Source organism: Aquila chrysaetos, chromosome 10 (genome assembly GCF_900496995.4).
Source record: "Aquila chrysaetos chrysaetos chromosome 10, bAquChr1.4, whole genome shotgun sequence".
Taxonomy (NCBI): Eukaryota; Metazoa; Chordata; class Aves; order Accipitriformes; family Accipitridae; genus Aquila; species Aquila chrysaetos.
In genome coordinates, this window is record NC_044013.1 from 14,829,613 (window position 1) to 14,846,971 (window position 17,359).

At 49.1% G+C, this 17,359-nt stretch overlaps 1 long non-coding RNA gene across 3 annotated transcripts; it reads left to right on the forward strand.

The window, feature by feature from the left end:
* The first annotated feature begins 2,801 nt into the window (after nt 1-2,801).
* Nucleotides 2,802-15,420, forward strand: LOC115347678. Of its 3 annotated transcripts, XR_003925570.1 has the most exons (5): nt 2,802-2,900; nt 3,601-3,688; nt 7,972-8,068; nt 8,166-8,521; nt 15,233-15,420. It is a non-coding gene; the product is annotated as an uncharacterized LOC115347678 (long non-coding RNA). The 3 variants fall into 3 exon arrangements; XR_005933483.1 differs by having other exon boundaries at nt 7,972-8,521; XR_003925571.1 differs by lacking the exon at nt 8,166-8,521.
* Nucleotides 15,421-17,359: the final 1,939 nt, after the last annotated feature.

Below are 17,359 nucleotides of genomic sequence, written 5' to 3' on the forward strand. Positions count from 1 at the left end.
CCTAAACCTCGTTATCCCTCTGTGTGTGTGCAGCTCTGTCTGGCCTGGGAGCCCAGGCGGTCCCTGCCCGCAGCCCCGCAGGGGATCCATATGGACCGATAGAGGCATCTGGGAGAGACAACACACAAGCAAACATACCTCGCGCTGGAAACAGACTGTCTTTGCGGTTACAGGAGAAGGTGTGAAGCTCCACGCCTCTTTCCGCTCCTTGAGCGTGTCGGCACTGCTGGAGGTGTTCAGCCGATTAGCATGGCCAATCCCTTTCTAAATGTTTTTATTTCCATGTGTAGGCTGCACTTTAGAGAGAAAAACCTGGAGCCATGCCAGGCTCTTTCCAGAAATTCAGGAAAAGGAAATGGGATTGTTAAATAAAATAGACTGTGCTGATCTAGGAGTTCCTAAGGCAGGCTGTACAGGCTGACAGTGCTTGCCTCCGCTGCGAGCAGTGCCGCCCGTGCAGAAAGGCTCTGTCTGCAGGGAGCACCTGGCAGGGCTGGGGTCCAGTCTAGCAGCTGGCACGACAAGCGTAAGGTCTGCTCTCGGAGACTCTGGTGAGAACCCAGGGAACAGGGCAGATCGCTGTGTTACCTTGCATTTCTGCTGTGTGACTGAACGCTTGGGCAATGATGCAGAATTTAAGACAGCCTGTGTGAAAAACTTGCCTTTGGTGAAAAACTGAGTCCTGTAGCCCTCTCAGATAAGACTCTGACTTCTAGGGAGGGTCATCTGTGCTCAAGGCACAGCACTGCCCTGTATTTGATTGATACTCATTCTCAGGGCTTGGTGAGTTGCCTCAGCTGTGACTGTCACTCCTTAGCCTGTAATTCCCACAGATATTCAGGATGAGGTCTTTGGAGGCAGGAGTGTTTGAAGGAAGCAATGCAATTTTTAGGAGAGATTTCCTGTATGTCGTTAATACCATTCCTAAACTACAGAAATACAGCACATAATTGCTACATCTGAAACTCCTGAGCTGTGTTATTAGCAGGATGTTAACAAGCAATCAGAGGCTGCAATTGTTGCAACTATTTTTAATAACAATTATGGAGAAATTGCATCTCTCCCGAGATAATTCACAAAGAGTAAAATTTATACTGAGTTGACCAGGTAGCATTTTTTCTTTTATCTCCAATAACAGTTAATGTTAAGACTTAATTACACAAACGTTTATAGACTATAAGGAGATTTTTTTGTGATAGGTGCTAAATAAATTAGTATTAAAATAATAATTAACTATTGCTGCCTTGTGATGTGCACACAAATTACAGCTGACCATTGCTGTGGAGGTGGAAACCAGCCACTTCTTACCAATGTCGGTTCTGCTCTGAATAGAGTCAAATCTGTCTACTCCAGTTAAGACCCTGTTCTCATATTTAATTTTTAAGGTCACGGCTGTATCATCATATTGTCTGCAAGCCTTGAAATGCGCCTGAGCCTGAGGACTCTCCAAGACACATGGATGTCTGTTTAGCAGGGCTGGGCCTCTGTTAGTAGGTAAATAGGGAATGCAAGCTGCCTGCTATACCTGGGAATGGGGTGGGAGGCTGCAAACCAGCTTCATGGAGCCCAAAACCTTGTTCTTGAGTGATGCCCGGGGTTCTGCTGTTGCTTGGAGGCTGGTGCAAGGCATGCTGCTCCTCAAGAGGATGGGGGGAAGTTGCGCTGTAAGCTGGATTGTCAGATGTGTCTTTTGGGGCCACAGGCTGCAGAGCCCAAACTGTGGGTCTCTGGGCCAGGACCATAAGAAAATCAGAAGCCACATATTTAAGATGAGGTTTTCTAGGCACGTTCACCCCCTTGTAGCCCCCTGTGTTGGAAATTTCAGTACCTTTGACACAAAGACACCCTGCTGTTTGAGTAGCTGAACTCAGACTTGGCCCCATCACCCTAACTCAAACCTGATTTGCCTGCCAGTCCTCTCCCTACTGCAGTCTCACCCAGCAGATGGTGGCACCAGCTTCAGCTGATGATGAACAAGTGCACTGAGATGTGGGTGACAAGGAAGGCACTCTGAAATCCCACAACCAGCCCAGGAAAGTGCTGCCTGTCCCTCTGGCTGGTGGCCTGGCTTGCAGGATGAAGGTGGGAGGGACAGAGCAGCACCAGGACTGTGGGTGAGGTTCCCTTAGCAGGGAACTTACAGCCCCACAAGTACTTGGTATGATCCTGGGCCCAGACCAGGGAGATGCTCAGAGCAGCTGGCGCTGGAACATGCTGGTATTTTTGCATTGTGAAAAGCAATGTGTGAATTGGCAGCTTGTCACTGAGCTGGGCAGCAGGGGCTGAACTGTTTTCTCAGCAGAGATTACTCAGTGCTACTGCACGTATTGAGGCATCAGCCCGCACCCGCCGCAATGCTGCGCTCCTTTTTTAAAGAAAAAGAGGATTCTTTTGCACATGTACTATTTAGTTGGGAAACCCGGATGTGATTTCCGTGAACTGTTTCAGATGCATCCCTGTAACTGTTTAGGAAGGTAGAAACAATATCCTGGGATGCTCTGAGATCCCCTGGCTGATGCAGCAGATCCCTTAGGAGATGGAGTTGAGTGAGAAGCAGCCATTCTTGCCCTATGTGGGTGCCCACATGTAAAGCTAAACCCATTGAGCTCTAATTGCAGTCAGCCCGGGCTGTTCCCTGGGAGCTGCCAGGCTCAGCCCTGTTCCACCACCTGCAGCCCAAAAAGGTGGGTGCCCTGCACCCCGTCCTGGGTGGCACGTCCCACTCGTGCTCCCAGCAGCTCCTATATTTTTTTGTGACAACAGAGGGCACCAGCGGCCCTTGCTAATGCCGGGCTCTGCCCTGCCTGGCTCCCCGGGACATGCAGGGCTGCTCAGGGCACTTTCGGACCTGTGGGAGGAAACAGCCTGCAAACCAAACCCGTCCTGCTCCTCAGGTTTCGGTAGATGGATGCGGCGGGGCTCGCGGCTCCCTCCCAGTGGGCCTGCGTGGGTGTTAGCGATAACGCGCAAGTGCGAAGAGCGATGGTTTGGATGCGGCTGGTGACGGCGTGGGGCGGTGCGGTGCACACGCGTGGCTGGGAGCAGGGAGGGTTCGCACCCAGGAGGGCATCTGTGAGCCTTTTGGAATCCTCAAATAGTCATTCTGCACCACCAGCCCAGTGGGGCCCCATCCTGCCATCTGCACCCAAGCAGAAGCCACTGACATGTGGGAATTTGAGGTTAATCTGCAGTGAAATGGTGAAGATCAGAGGCTGGGCCTGAACCTCCTCTGCATTACACCAGAGTTCAGCCTCACCGACAGCTGTGTAACACACGAGATTTGCCTACAGCGAAGCCTGCGGGGACAGCCCTGAGCTAGCTCCAAGCTGCTCCACTCCAGCACTGGTGCCAGAATAGGAAGGAGCCCAGAGCAGCCTGGCTGCCTGAGCATGAAATCTCCAGCAAATCTGAGCTGCCGAGGTTAGGTGGTTAGCAGTACCAGACGTCGTTCTTTTAGAAGTAACCCCTGTAAAGTGGAGGACAGTCTGGGCATGCCGCCACTCCATGCAGTAGGAATGGGGCTGCTTCCAGCCTGCTCTGCCCCTGACACGCAGATCCTCTCTCCTTCCACTTACCCACTTGCGTTTATCACCACTACAGGTGTGTTCAGCTCCAGGATGCCCGCAGGGGGATGCAGAGAAGTTGAAGCTGTATTTATTACTTTCCTGAAGCACAGCTATCTAAGCAGGTAAGCAGCAGGCACTTTTAGGGATAACCCACTGCTTTTGATCACTGTATCACATGGCAAAATAATCAGGGAGTAGAGCAACAAAATACAGGCACAAGTACTTCTGGTGAACAGCCCCTTTAGCAGAACGTCCTGATTTACTGCTGTTGTGAAAGCAGAAACAGGCAGTGATTTTATTCCTGTTTTCTTCCATGCAGCACTGGGACAGAATTCATCTCTGCTCTGGTTTGTGGGATGCTTTTTCTTTGTTTCATCTTAATTTGTGTGAGGAAGATGAAGGGAGAAAAAACAATGATGGAGGGGAAAGGGCTTTGAGGAAAGAAAAAATGTGTCATGTAGTACTGAAAATGTCACCCGACCTAGTAACATTAACAGGACTACTTGCAAGAGTAATAACTCCTCACTCAATTTAATCCCTTGCGTACGGGTGGAGTGGCTGAGTAGATGGATCCTGGTAGGATCAGGCCACAGAACTGTGCATATGAACCATAACCTAGAGTCTGTACTGGGGCCCCAGCCTCTTCAGTCCTGCAAATTTGAATATCTTGCTTATTGCAGAAGGACTATTTGCATACCAGAAGATTTACTCACACGAGCACAGGACATTGGATGCTCTGTTTATTCACAGCCTAGAAACATGAAGGTCCCAAGTTTCCTCCACTGCCAGGGGACATGTGAAAGCTTTGAGCACATGCTGCGGAGATAAGTAGAGACATATGCTTTATGCCAGGCCAAGATGTTTTTATAAAGAATTTCTGGCCACGTCTGGTAAAACATTTAATAACTTTTCTGCCAGCAGCCAAAAGGCAGTCAAATATTTAAAAGCAGTAATAAAAGTTCCTGTGTGAGTCAGAGTCCTACAGAAATCCTGCTAGTGAATTTCCCCATGGTAGCCTGCAGGACTAGCTGGAAAAAAATACCACAGAACTCTGCTGGTATGAAGTATTTTTTAACAAGTCCTTGGAAGTGGCATGGAATGTCCCTGCAAAGCCCCTGAAACCAGATCCCAGGCTATGTGCAGCCTAAACAGCAATTCTGGTATTTTTTTCTCTAATAACTATAGCCGCAAATCCTATTTTATTCCTAGGGAATCACAGAGAGGCCAGTTTCAGCGTGACCTTTAAGTGGCATCTCTCTTGCTTATAGGAGAATATACATAAGTGTGTATTCCTTTAACCTGGAATCCAGCATACTCGAACCTCCATACCACAGATGGAGCAAAATGCTGCCCTGCTATGCGCGTGGCCTGGGCTCAACTCTCCGCTCTCCCTTCCTGCCGAGCTCTGCTCTTGTAGTGTTAATGAAGTACCTCTTCTTTCCCTTTCAAAGTCCTCAGGTGATCCCTTTCTGCTTGGAAACTGCAATGAGACCCTGGGCTTTTTTGGAAATGAATCTCATTAAGATCCAAGGCCACGAAAGCTTCTCTGCTAATTCTTCCCGCTGCTAAAGCCCTGTCAGTAACCCCCGTGCCCTGGTTTGGCTCTGCTGCGGGCAGCAGTGCCGGGGGCCTGGGGCAGGGCAGGCACAGGTATCTCACAGCAACTCACTCTGACCCCAGGTTTGTGGGGTTGGCAGATGCAGGTGTTCACCCTGCTCTTGCTCACCTGCTTGGGCAGGAGATGAAGCTAACGTAGGGGACAGAGGGGGGGAGGAGGGGTAATGCTGCTGGCACCTGCCTGGCAGGTTGTGTGCTTGGGTACTCTACCGTCTCTGTGCTGAAGCAGAGCTCGTTGGTCTCTGATTGCGTTTTGCAAATTGCTTCCACGCTGCTGTTCAGGTCTGGTTTGGATGCTCTTCTCTGGAGCACATGGAGCTGATCTGGGAGCCCTGCTTGGCCTGAATCCCCCCTCCCCATCCCAGAACCTTGCCACCTCCCCTCCAGCTGAAAATCTCCTGGGAGCTACCTGTGTTTCTTTGGTATTTCCACTGCTTTTGACCACCAAAATGGGAAGGGGAATGTCATTTCCCCACACCAGAACATCAGGAAATGTTTTACTTCAGCTTGGCTGTAAAAAGTGGGGGCAGTTGGTGGGGAAAATAAGTCTTTCTCAGAGCTGCTTTGCAGATCTCCCACGGACACACTGTGCCAGTGCGACAGCATCGGCGCAGCATGGGAGACCTCCCCAGAGAGGCTTTGAGCTAAGCAGGATCAGGTTCACACAAACGTGGCTTGCCACCATGCCTGCTGGGCTGCCCGGTCTGTCGGCAGAGATGCCACCCTGGATGTCCTAATTCCCCGTCCTGTGCTCTAACTGCAACCCCCTCCTTCTCTTGCAGACTAAAGCCCGGCACAACCCGCCTGGTCCCCCTTCCCCACTTCCAAGGCTGTTTGGTGCGATCTTTAAAACGACCTGCAGGCAGGATAAAGGCAGTTCCTCTCCTAATTGCATGTGAGGGCAGCGCTTCTCCCCAGGGATGGAAAATGGGTTTTCTGCCTCTGGGCCTACAGAGGGGGCCTGCGAACCACAGCACGGGTGGGATGGCCGAGCCGCTGGCCAAGGGCTGGGGAAAAGCAGGGAGTGTAGCACCCAGGGCAGGAGACAGCCTCTCCTTCCCTGTGGCCTTGTCTCAGGCAGGGAGCCCAGCTCCCACGGCCTGCCTGGCAAGCAGCCATCCTCCCAAGGTGTCCGACCTCCGAAGACGTGCCCGTGGCAGGCTGCTTTGAACGCACGGCAGAGGGAAGAGACAGCGGAGAAGTGTCTGGTTACCCACCTCAGCCTCCTCCTTCCCTCCTCTCCAGGGTGGGCGGTCTGCCCTCCTGGGTGTCAGGAGAGACTCTTCCAGGGAGGCTTTGACAGGGCAAATTTATGACAAGCCTGTTACGACTCGTTGCAGATTTGGGTAACACTTGGGGAAAATGCTGTCAACAACTGCATGCTTATCTCCTCGGAAACCCCGGCATGCTTTTCTGGGCTCAGCTCGCTGCCACAGTTCAGCAGTGCCAGTGGCTGAGGGAGTAGCTGGGTTTCCAGAGCCAGTCCTCCCTCGCACCACAGGGATGCCTGCACGCAGCCCGGCTCAGGGTCGCTCCGTCCGAGGATGGCCACCATGCCCCGAGCGGCTGCAACCCTTTCACATCAGCATGGGTTTGCTGGTTGCGGGTGTGATATTCAGCAGAGCAGCAAACAAAAGCAAGGTCCTTCTACCTTCAGATCATCGTGGGATCTATTGAGCAATTCAGTGTGTTTATCTCATAATGATAGTGCAGCCCTGGGGAGCTTGTCTCTTAGGTCCTCGCTGGTGCGATGCCTGGCTGTTCCGTCAGAACTGATAGTCAGACCAATGGGGTCATGCTCCACGGAGGAGGCAAGGTACTGATCCAGACTGTAAAGTTTGCATTTGTCTTTGTTTGCATTTGCATTTTCAGCTTGAGAAGTGCCGGGGTCCTGGGGTGGCAGAAGAGATTTAGGCTAAGCAGGGCTCCCAGATCAGCTCCAAGTTTGTCATCTTGTGTTTAAAATCATGCAAATCTGGGATGGAACTGGTGACCCCTGCACTTGCTTCTGGAGGCACATGTATTGCTCCCGTTGAATCAATAAAGCATACTCTAGCACAGGTAGCACAGGGCAAAGCTGGTTTTTTTAGGCAAGGAAAAAACCTCTTGTTTGCCTGTCAGATGCCTCAGGGGAAGCTGAAGTGGACACGAGCAGTGGAACGGCTTGCAAGTGTGCGGCACTGAGAAGACAACATGCATCCCATGCACAAGATCTCATTCCCCCATCCTCAGCATCCAACCTGGGAGCACCGGCAGGAGCGGATGGTGTCATGGATGGCTGCACAGTCACGTTGGCCATCTTTTGCTGATGGGATGTACAGATGCTCGTGTTTCCTGTGTAGTGGGGAATTCATGTTCCACAGCAGTCTGCAGGGTTGTGGTGATTCATGGGGAACAGGAAAACCTAGTCTTATCTTCAGGGAGAAAACTGCTGAGCTTCAGGTTTCAAAGCCCTTGGTTCAGTGGAATTACAGGTTCAAATCCTGAGAGGGTCAAACAAGGTCTTTCTTCCTCTGAGACGAATGGAGTGTCATGCAGTAAATTGCTTATGATTCTCTTTGTTAGATGCTGTGTTACTTTGAAAACGGCATCGTGACAAATCTTGGCTTTCTGCAAAATAAATAACTGCATCATTCATCAAAAAGGTTTGCTTTCAGAAACGTCGCCACTCTTTTAAGGCATCAGAGACTCCTGGGAATGAAGGAGACCAGAGGAACACAAAATGCCACTTTTCTTTTCTTACTCTATTTTATTTGACATTTTACTTTTTTTTGCTTATTTGAAAAAGGCCTGGTGAGGAGTGATCCCTGGCCGTGGCATGTCCCAGCAGACTTGGTGGAGTGTGACAGTGAGGGACGTGTGCTGCCTGACTCGCCCCCGGGGAGGTGAGGAGCAACAGGCATTCTTGCTCGCTGCATCCTTGCTGCCCACAATTGCCCCCGTGCAGGAGGAGCTCCAAGATCGCTCTTCTCCCCATGGCAGCAGACATCAGCCATCGAGCCCGTTCCCAGGTATCTTGCAGTGGAAGATACGGCTCCTCGGGCGCCAGCAAAATCACAGTTTCGGGATTGATCAGTGGTGAATAACCAGCATGTTTCTGCCTACTTAGCTGAGATGACACATTCAGACTACTGGTACTGGCTGGAGCGTGTGGTCCTGTGCTCATTTCTTACAAACCATCACCGCAGAGCAGCACACTCGGCTCTGCTGTGTATAGCAGTACATGCAATGCAGGTATGCTGCTCCGGCAAGGCACCTGTCAAATGCAAATACTGTCACAGGCGAATTCCTCCTCAAAACTTCTACAGGGAGAGCTACGTGCAAGGAAGTCTGGCAAGGTAGAGAAGCAGTTTTGAAACTTTTTATTTCTCTTCTTTTAAAGGTATCTCCAGTGTTCAACTATTTCCACACGCTTACTCCTTGTCTAGGATAGAATATAATGCACCAGATGAAATGTCAAAAAGCAGCCACTGTATTGAGCATGGTCAACTAATTTATTTTATAGCATGTGCAACAGTATCTTATTTTGTGCTTGACATAGCAAACTTTACTAGTGTCCAGCCAGCACCTTACTAACTTTTTAAAAACAAATGAAGCAAGAAGCACTGCAGGCTGCTTTTATGTCATCTACGGGATGCCCTCAGTGCTTTGCAAATGCCTGGGAGTCCTAAGTAGCAGGCAGGAATTGGCATCCCCTGTTTACACGTGGGAAAACAGAAGTAAAAGAGTTTATAGCTCCTGTTTCCAAAAGCAGTCTCTAGCTTTGGGTCTCTGTCTTTTTGGTGCCAAACTGTGAGAGTTTGTAATGTTCTGGCATGTGTGCAGAACAAAGAGCAACTGTTCGCTGGTTTAACTGGTTTGACTTGTACACAGCTCGGTTGAAAAGGTATCTTAGTGTGAAGTCTGTGTAGCACAGTGAAGAAGCAGATGTTCCCTCCATCCCCATTGCCCATCAGGTCTGGATTTTAGAAGTGCCACAGTTGAAGCCAACAGTGTTTGCAGTGTCCAGTGCCGCTGAGAGCTAGGCCAGGTGTTAGATCAAATGTCTGGAGCTGAGCGTGTAACATTTTTTCAGATGTGCCTCTTGGTGATTTTTTTCCAGACAGACGCGGGAAGTCTGTGGTAGAGCTGGGAACAGAGCCTGTTGCTGTGCTGTGAGATGCTGTACGTCTGACAAGACACAGGCACGGCCCTACAAAGTAAATGTTGTGATTTCATGGCTGGAGCTGAATGGCACCCGACAGTTGCACCAGGGGACCTTCCCCCCCTGCCCGGTCTCCAGATTCACAGGCATTCACGTTGTAGCTAAAGCCTCAGAACCTCCGAAATTCAACAGGAGTAGTTTGGTGTTTAATTTGAGGTCAGTTGTACCAGTGCATTTTTGTACTCGTGTTTCTGTGTGCAGCTCAGTTACAGGATAGCCTTAATGGAGGATAACCAGGCAGGAAGGCTCAGGAAGCTGGTGAGATACAGGTGAAAAGCACATCATAGGGCCAAGCTTAATAGCAGCTGGCACAGGAGAGAGTTGCACCAGGAGCAGTCTGTTGACTCCAATAGCATGTAATAAGCTGCTTCCTGAGCTGGACAATGGAGTGAGGACTGGGCTTGTGGATGGATGATATACACTGTGGCTTTGCTTGCTTGCTTGAGTTGTCCGGAAGAATCATGCATTTCTTTGTTTTTTAACTCATTAATTGAGCTTATCCTTGATGGGAGAGCTTGTCATATTCTATGTCTGAACATCATCAAGTCCTCTGCCAGTGCTGACTGCATGGCAAACCCTGAGCGCACTGCTGGGACTGCCAAGCCTGGGCAATTCCCCTCTGGCCCGTCCACAGCTGGGCAGCACTTCTAAGGGACGGGCACACCGTTGTGGTGTGGACTGCACGTGCAGCTCCCTGCTGATTGTCTTTTCAATGTTTGGATGAGTGCAACTCCACAGCACAGATTTTTCTGGCTTGCTGTTTGCATGAGTTCATGTTGAAAGCTTGCTTTCTCAAGACGTTCTCTTTTATTTGTTTAAAATGTGCTGTTTCCATAGGTTGCACCTGCTCTCAAGGATATGACCCAAGGGTAAACATGGAGAAGGCACAAAGCCAGCACCACAAGTGCAGTTTCCATGGGAAATGCAGGCAGGTATATCTGTACATGTAATAAAATGCTAGGCTCTGGGTGTCTGCTCTGTTCGCCTGCTCCGGAATGTGGTGAGGAGCACCCAGCCCCTGACAGCAGAGAGGGCCCTGGTCTCCAGAGCAGTGAGACAGCTTGGGCAGCTGACCTCCCTAAAAAAAGCAGTTGAAACCACATCTCAACCACCCCTCTGCCAGTACAGGTCAAGAATTGTGGCTTTTCTTGAGTAAAATTTCAGTCAGGCTTAATTTTCTTTTCATTTCTGTTTTAGAAAATGCTAAATATTGAGCTGTCATTAGGCAAAGAGTAGCAAGAGGAATTTCAGACTGAAAAGCTTATACTTTTCATTTAGAAGGGAAATTGGGAATTTTTTTCAGCAAAACCACTTCCATGGAAAAAGGTTGTTGAAGAACATTCTGGTTGAAAGTATGTCAGCCATCTGCCATAAGAAGGAGGTGAAAACCCCTCAGACCCTTCCCACTGTGAATATGCAGGATTTTCTGCAGTAAAAGGCTGAATCCTTCACCTGTGGTTGAAGCCACCTTTTTTTTCTTTTTGATCGATATCACCATCGCTGAAACATGTAAACACAAGGAGTTTGGGTGAAACTCTGGCCGATACCGGGCAGGGAGCAATCATGGGCTGGCAACAGGCTGGAATCAGTGACCTAATCAGCCATTTCCCTCTCTAATTGCCATGATTCTACAGCTTAAAGAATTACACAACATGTATTTTAGTTGGAACAAGACACTATTATTGAGTAAAGTGCATAATAATTGTGTTTCAGGAGGTGAAATAAACGTCTATCACCGGGCACTTTAATCCATCATTGTACTTTGCTAAATTGCTGAAATTGCACTACATTCAATACTAAAATTACTTGTAATAAAGTGATTGCTGAACTGACACTCACAAAAAGATGTCTAGGACCTACATTTGTTTTCCTAATTGACAATTTTAGGCTTCGATCTAGGGAGGGAGGAGCACCCACAGCCCTCATTTCAGTTGATAGGAATGGAGGGCATGTAGCTCCTTGCAGAGTCTTTTAGCACGGAAGGATCCTGCCTGCATGAAGTACCTCTGATTTCCCACAGCTTTCAAGTCCTTGCTTAGGTCACTGGATAGATCCATTTTGCCTACATTTACAAAAACATTAGATTTTGGTACAAGCTTTTCTCGTAATGACACACCACTTGCTTATATTGCTCTGCAATTTCTTCACTGGCCGTTTATTAATTAATGCCACATTTTGCAGACTGGAATAAGTGACTTGGCCAAGCATACATAGCGTGAAGGAAAAAGGCATGTTCCTCGTCCTGGATCTCCAATGGCACTTTGGAGATGCCCATGACTTTTATTGTTTCCTCCTCTGCAGTCCCTCCACCCTGCAGGATTTTAGTTAGCAAAAAGCAAAACTGAAATCAGAGCTCTTGGTTTCAGCTCCTGGATGTCACGTTTAGATCAGGCCCACCTAGAAGAACATTACTTTTTTGTTTTAGATAGTACTCCAAAGATGTTAACAAACTGTATAATTAACTGATGCTGTGCTAAACCTGGGTGGTTTTTTAAACTTTAACTAATGTATGTGGTCACATGCCTGGAAGAATACATAGACATTTTTTCCACAGGGTAAGCGATATCCTTTTGCAAAGGTGTATAACTCCTTTCTCATCAGACTGAGTAAACAGCTGAGGAAATATCTCTTTTATACAGGGAAAAACATTTTGTGGTAATATGGAAATGATCATTCAATTATAGTTTACAGGAATTTTATTACTGACTCCTGTCCTTGGAAAATTGACTTGCTTTCTGAAGACCAAAACCTTCTTTTCTTTCTCAGGGGTTTTCCCAGCCTAGCTCAGAACAGATCTTTAAGAAATTCAGTTGCAACATGTTAGAATTTCTCTTTGGAAGAGAAACACACGCTCCATCCAGAAAACACTGAATTTAAGTCCTCTCTTGATGTTTCCATGGCCTCAGCCAAAGGGATTAAACCTTTCTTCATGGCAGGTGACATAATCTGTAGGGTTTACTGACTCTCTTAACAAAGTATCAAACACTCTCATAGATATTTTTCTGCTTTTTCTTTACATGAAAGGAGATGTGAATGTCTCCTTCATCAGCAGTCACTATATAACATACATACTGTAAGGTCTATTAAAAAAGTTTCAATAAGCTAAGCAAATATGAGGAATTCTGATGGGAAGGAATTAAAGCCGTCCATTTTTTTCTTCCAAAATAAATATGCGAGTTAATCTGAAAAAGTGAAGAGTGCCAAATATTCATCCTATGTGCTAAAGTGACTCATGGCGAAGGTAGACAGTTTTATAGTGCAATTTCTTTACTTGTGCTGGAAATGGATAGCTTCCAAGTGACACTTATGAAACAATTAGCTGTTCAAGGATAATCAGATTTGTATGAAAATGTAAAGATAAGCGATTTAGCTGTGATCTCAGCTGGAAAGTGACTGAGGGTGGTGGGCCATACTCCACAGTAAAAATCCCCTTTCTTTTACTAAATGGCACTTTTGCTGAAATGTGCTGGATTCAAGCAAGTAACAGCTCCCTTGACTTTCATTGCTAGGATGACACACGACTGATTTGCATCATTAGAGATCCTTGCTGATGGCTGAACTGCTTTGCATATAAATGAGAGCTAACCTGAACAGCTGTTCAACTGGTGGATGTGAAGGATTTACAGTTCTGGATCAGGTCCCTGCTCACCACCAGTCTCCGAGGGAACTCTGCTCCGGACTGCTGGAAAACAGGTAATGTTTCATACCTACGTGCCTGGAGCTTGGGCAGGGGCGGAGGTTGGGGGTTCAGATGGCCAAAAAACGTCTTGAAGCCTTTTTACATTTTAAAGTTAAAATGCTCACTTTTCAGTCTTGCCCTCTCCCTTGAAATTATCATACATATGGTGGAAGAGTGAAGTGCTTTTTTTACTCTCCATGCGTTGCACAGACTTGCGTGAGCGCCTAGAGAGATGATGCTGTTTGTAAAAGATGAGCTACAGAGGTAAGGACCCAGCCGGCCAACCCCCACCATGCCCAAGGCAGCCAGGCTTTGACTGCCGGTACGCCGTGGCCCTGTGGATTTGCCAGCCCACGCACAGCTCTGGAAATACGTGTGCACCCTCTGTGCCTGTACAGTGCCAAGATGGTTGCGTGGAGAGGGATAGCACTGACAACACAGCAAAGGCTCATCCTGCATCTTAAGGTGTTCCCTGTGGCATCTCTGCAGAGCTCTTCTGCTACCTCCACAACCTGCTCCTCTCCAAATTGCCTGGGGTCAGGGGGAGGCAGGGGGAAGCCAGGAGAGCCTGGGCGGTCTCTGTCACTCCAGTGCCTGTCTGTATCAGTCCATGGGTTGTCTTCCATTGAGGTGTTTGTCCTTGTGTTCCTGTTCACTGGACCTCTCTATGTTGTTGGCCACGTGTTTCTCCTTAAAGTGTACTCTATCTGCTCTGCCTTTGCAAACATACTTTGTGGAGGAAGTGGGAGAAAATGTGATGATGGTTTCCTGACCCCAGCCTCACTTCAGCTGTACGGGAAGGCCCCTTAGGAAAACGTTTTCTGTGATATTTTCAGCTTAGTTTCCAAACCTCCAGAGGCCTAGCTAAGACTGGTAGGCAGCCAAGCCTTGAGTGACTATTCATCTGCCTGAACCCTCCCTAAAGATTTGCCTGTCTGTGGAGCAAACCACATTGGCAAGGGCATTGTTAATGATGTGTCATGGGTAAGAGTAACTCTCAGCCCCGCGAGATCCAGAAAGCCTTGAGACGGTTTGGTTCCTTGGCCAAAGCACCAGGGAGGCATATATCCCTACAGCAGAGGTGGCGGTGTCCTGAAATCCAAGGACTAGAAAACACCTGCATTCTGTTTAATGTCAGAGGTATCACTGCCAGTGGCTGGATTCAGAAAAATATTTAGAAGGCTTCCAAGAAAGCATTTGTAGATTTGGGTGTACAAGCCTGTGAAAGTGTTTGGTCTCCTGGCAATGCTTGCACGTGCACACAAAGCATCTTGGTCTTGAAAGGATGCTTTAACACTGCTTATTCCTCCACTGAAGCTGGCAGAAAAGGGAATAAGCACTGTGATCCCATCAGCTGTGCAATAAATCCCTGACGATATGAAGGTTCTGGGGTGAAATCAGGCACCTGGCACCTCCGCAGTGACTGTTAAGTGTAGAGCTACTGATGGCAAAATCCTTCAGATGCTGCTTATTGTGGAGGCAGAACTCAACCTGTTATAAACACGTCCTCCTTTCCTGAGCGTGGTTGGTTTTATCTCCAGGTTAAGGGGTTGTTGAGATCCCAGATGGAAGGGGAAGCTGCTTGGCTTTCAGAGCTTTGTTTACTTATATAAGGCCTAACAAACATGGTTGTTAAGGCCCCCTAGGAGGTCTTTTTTATGAAGCTAGGGGCTATTGGATTAGGCAAATGAGAGCCAGAGATTTGCCTAATAGCTTGACAGGCCATGAGGGATTAGACTCTTGTGGGCTCGTGTAAACTTGTGGGACAGAGGTGCTGTGGCGTGGGTCTCTTCTTAGTTGTGGATAAATGCCTTGTCAATGTGGGTTAATCTTGTTTGCCTTGTCTTCCATAATGCTGTGTTACAGGACACAACCTCTGCCAATTTAATCACTGTTGGAATTAAATTGTAGGCTTTTGTTTCATGCACGCACCTCCTCTGTTATGCAGCGCTTTCGGCATTACAGGGGTCAGTGATTAACAGTAATTTTTAACTCGCATTGGTTCAAGCTCCTGAAATAGTTGCTCCTTTGGGACCAAAGGTTCAACTGCAGCAGGCTGAAGGCAGGTCTCTCTGAGGAGACCCCACTGCTGCCCACACGCAGTGGATCCATGCCTCCACGTTCCTTTTTCAAACACTGGTATTAACCGTGTCTCTCCCTCCCCAGATAACCCAGATCCTTTTCCCCTGAGCTGGGATCCTGCCTTGTCATTATGCTGTGCTCAAGGCGGCATGCCAGCACTGGAATGGCACACTGTGAAGCCTGAAGGACACCTCCAGAGAGCACCCACCCCTCCCTGGTGCACTCTGACACCTTTCATTTGATTGAAAGTGGGAAGTCAGTCATGACTGTCCTCAAAGGCAAGTGGGCAGTTAGCAGTGGGACTGAAGTGCCAGCGCTCTTAAGGAATTGTACAGAAAGTGGACATGGGACTCCTCTGCTCCCAGGTCCTTTTAGCTTGGTCTGATGGGGTAGAGGGCTGTGAGTGTGCAGGGTTTATAGAGCATCATGGCTTTTGCAGCACCTCTCACTTCTGCTTTTGGCCGACCCAGAGAAGAGTCAGCCACCTCTGCTGGGCTAGGTTTGCTCCCAGGGCACAGGCCATGTTTGTCTCATTATGGTGCAGGGTCCATCCTATCCAGCCCCAGGTTTATTACACTTTTCACATGTCCTCACTTTTCCTCACTCCATATCTTCCCCTTGTCCTCCCTACAAGTACATCAAGAGCCCAGCAGCACTGGGTCCAACACAGGAGCTGGGGTCCAAACACCTGCAGCCGCTGGAGACACATAGCCCTGAGTCTTGCTTGATGGATGCTTGTCAGAGCTGAGGGAGACAGGAAAATTCACTGCGTCCCATCCCTGGGTCTGGAGGCGGCCTCCCCCACAGCCGATTAGCATCTGCAAGGCGCTGGAAGGGACAGTGCAGGTGGGAGGAAGAGCTAAAGCCAGTCCCTTTCGCCCCACAATGGACGGCATCTTGCTCAGTTGTGCAAATTGCCCATGCGCTCTGGGGGGCCATAGAAGCCCAAATTGCTCCTTAGAAAGCCCAGCCCCTTCTGCCCCCCGCTTACCCCCCAGCACAGCCCCTCAGCCCTGCGCCGAGCGGGTGGCAGAGCCCCAGGGAGCGGGGCAGACGGGGACAGCGTGTGTCAGTAGTGCCGGAGTACCAGGTGACAGCTCCCCATCGGCAGTGACAGGGGAAAGGCCGCCCTGTGTGCATGTGCTAATGGCAGCCACCTGGGCTCAAAAACTGCAGAGATGGTGGTGCGAAAAAGTGCCCTAGGTCTTGCCCCTGACACCTTCACTTGCCCAGCAAAGAAAAGCTGCAGGTGCCAAAAGGGCTGTAAATACAGACCTTGCAGGCTGGTCCTTTACTAAGACATCCCCAAGACGGCACCGAGCCTTCCTGGGTGGATGGAAAGCGCTGCAGAGCAGTGAGGTGTTGTGGGGTAACATCAAGACCCTCATCAGCTGCACACAGCGCGGTCGGTCAAGCCCTAGGGCTTTCCCAGCTGTCCCGCTCCATGAAATGCCATCCAGCTCCCATCCACTTCTCTGTGTCTTCCCTGCTTTACAGGGAGTGGAAAGTTTTAAACTGCCGTGTGAGCACAGAGAGCAGAAGCTCTTAGGAGGGGGTGTATAATGGGGGGTTTTCCCTCTGTTCTGCAGACCTCCGTTGCCTCCTTGGCTCTGCTCTTCCCATACCACAGCACCCAGTCCTGGGCAAGATTGAAGCTGGGAACCAAAAGCTGGCCAGCACAGAGCCCAAAACACGCCAGGGCATCCATGATATGATCTCAGAAGAGCCTGTGCCAGCTTATAAATTGTCTGCGGAGTGGGATCTGGCAGAAAGCAGCACAGCCTGCCTCCATGGAGGTGGCAGAGGTTTGGGACTGAAGCAGTGAGAGGTAAGGTTCACCCTGCACATGCATTACTGCCTGCACTCCTTCGTGCTACAGCTTAGTCATGGCTGACCCAGGTGAGTGGCTTGGGAGAACACAGCTGGGAGAATGGGGTTGTACAACCAACAGTGGTTGACATTAGCTCTGCTTAGGGCAGAAAGGCTTCATCTTTTGGGGGCCTCCTCTGCTACCAGGCAAACACTGTGCTCTGGTTGCAGATTGAGATATGAGCTAAGGGAGCCTAAAGCTGCACCCTGCCACAGGCTAGCTTTGCACAGATCTGGAGGTGCAGAGGTGGTCTAATGTGCTTTATTACTGCTCTTTATTATTAGACTCCACTGATGAATTCTACTAATGTGCAAAACGCTGCATGACAAAGAAGCCCTTGA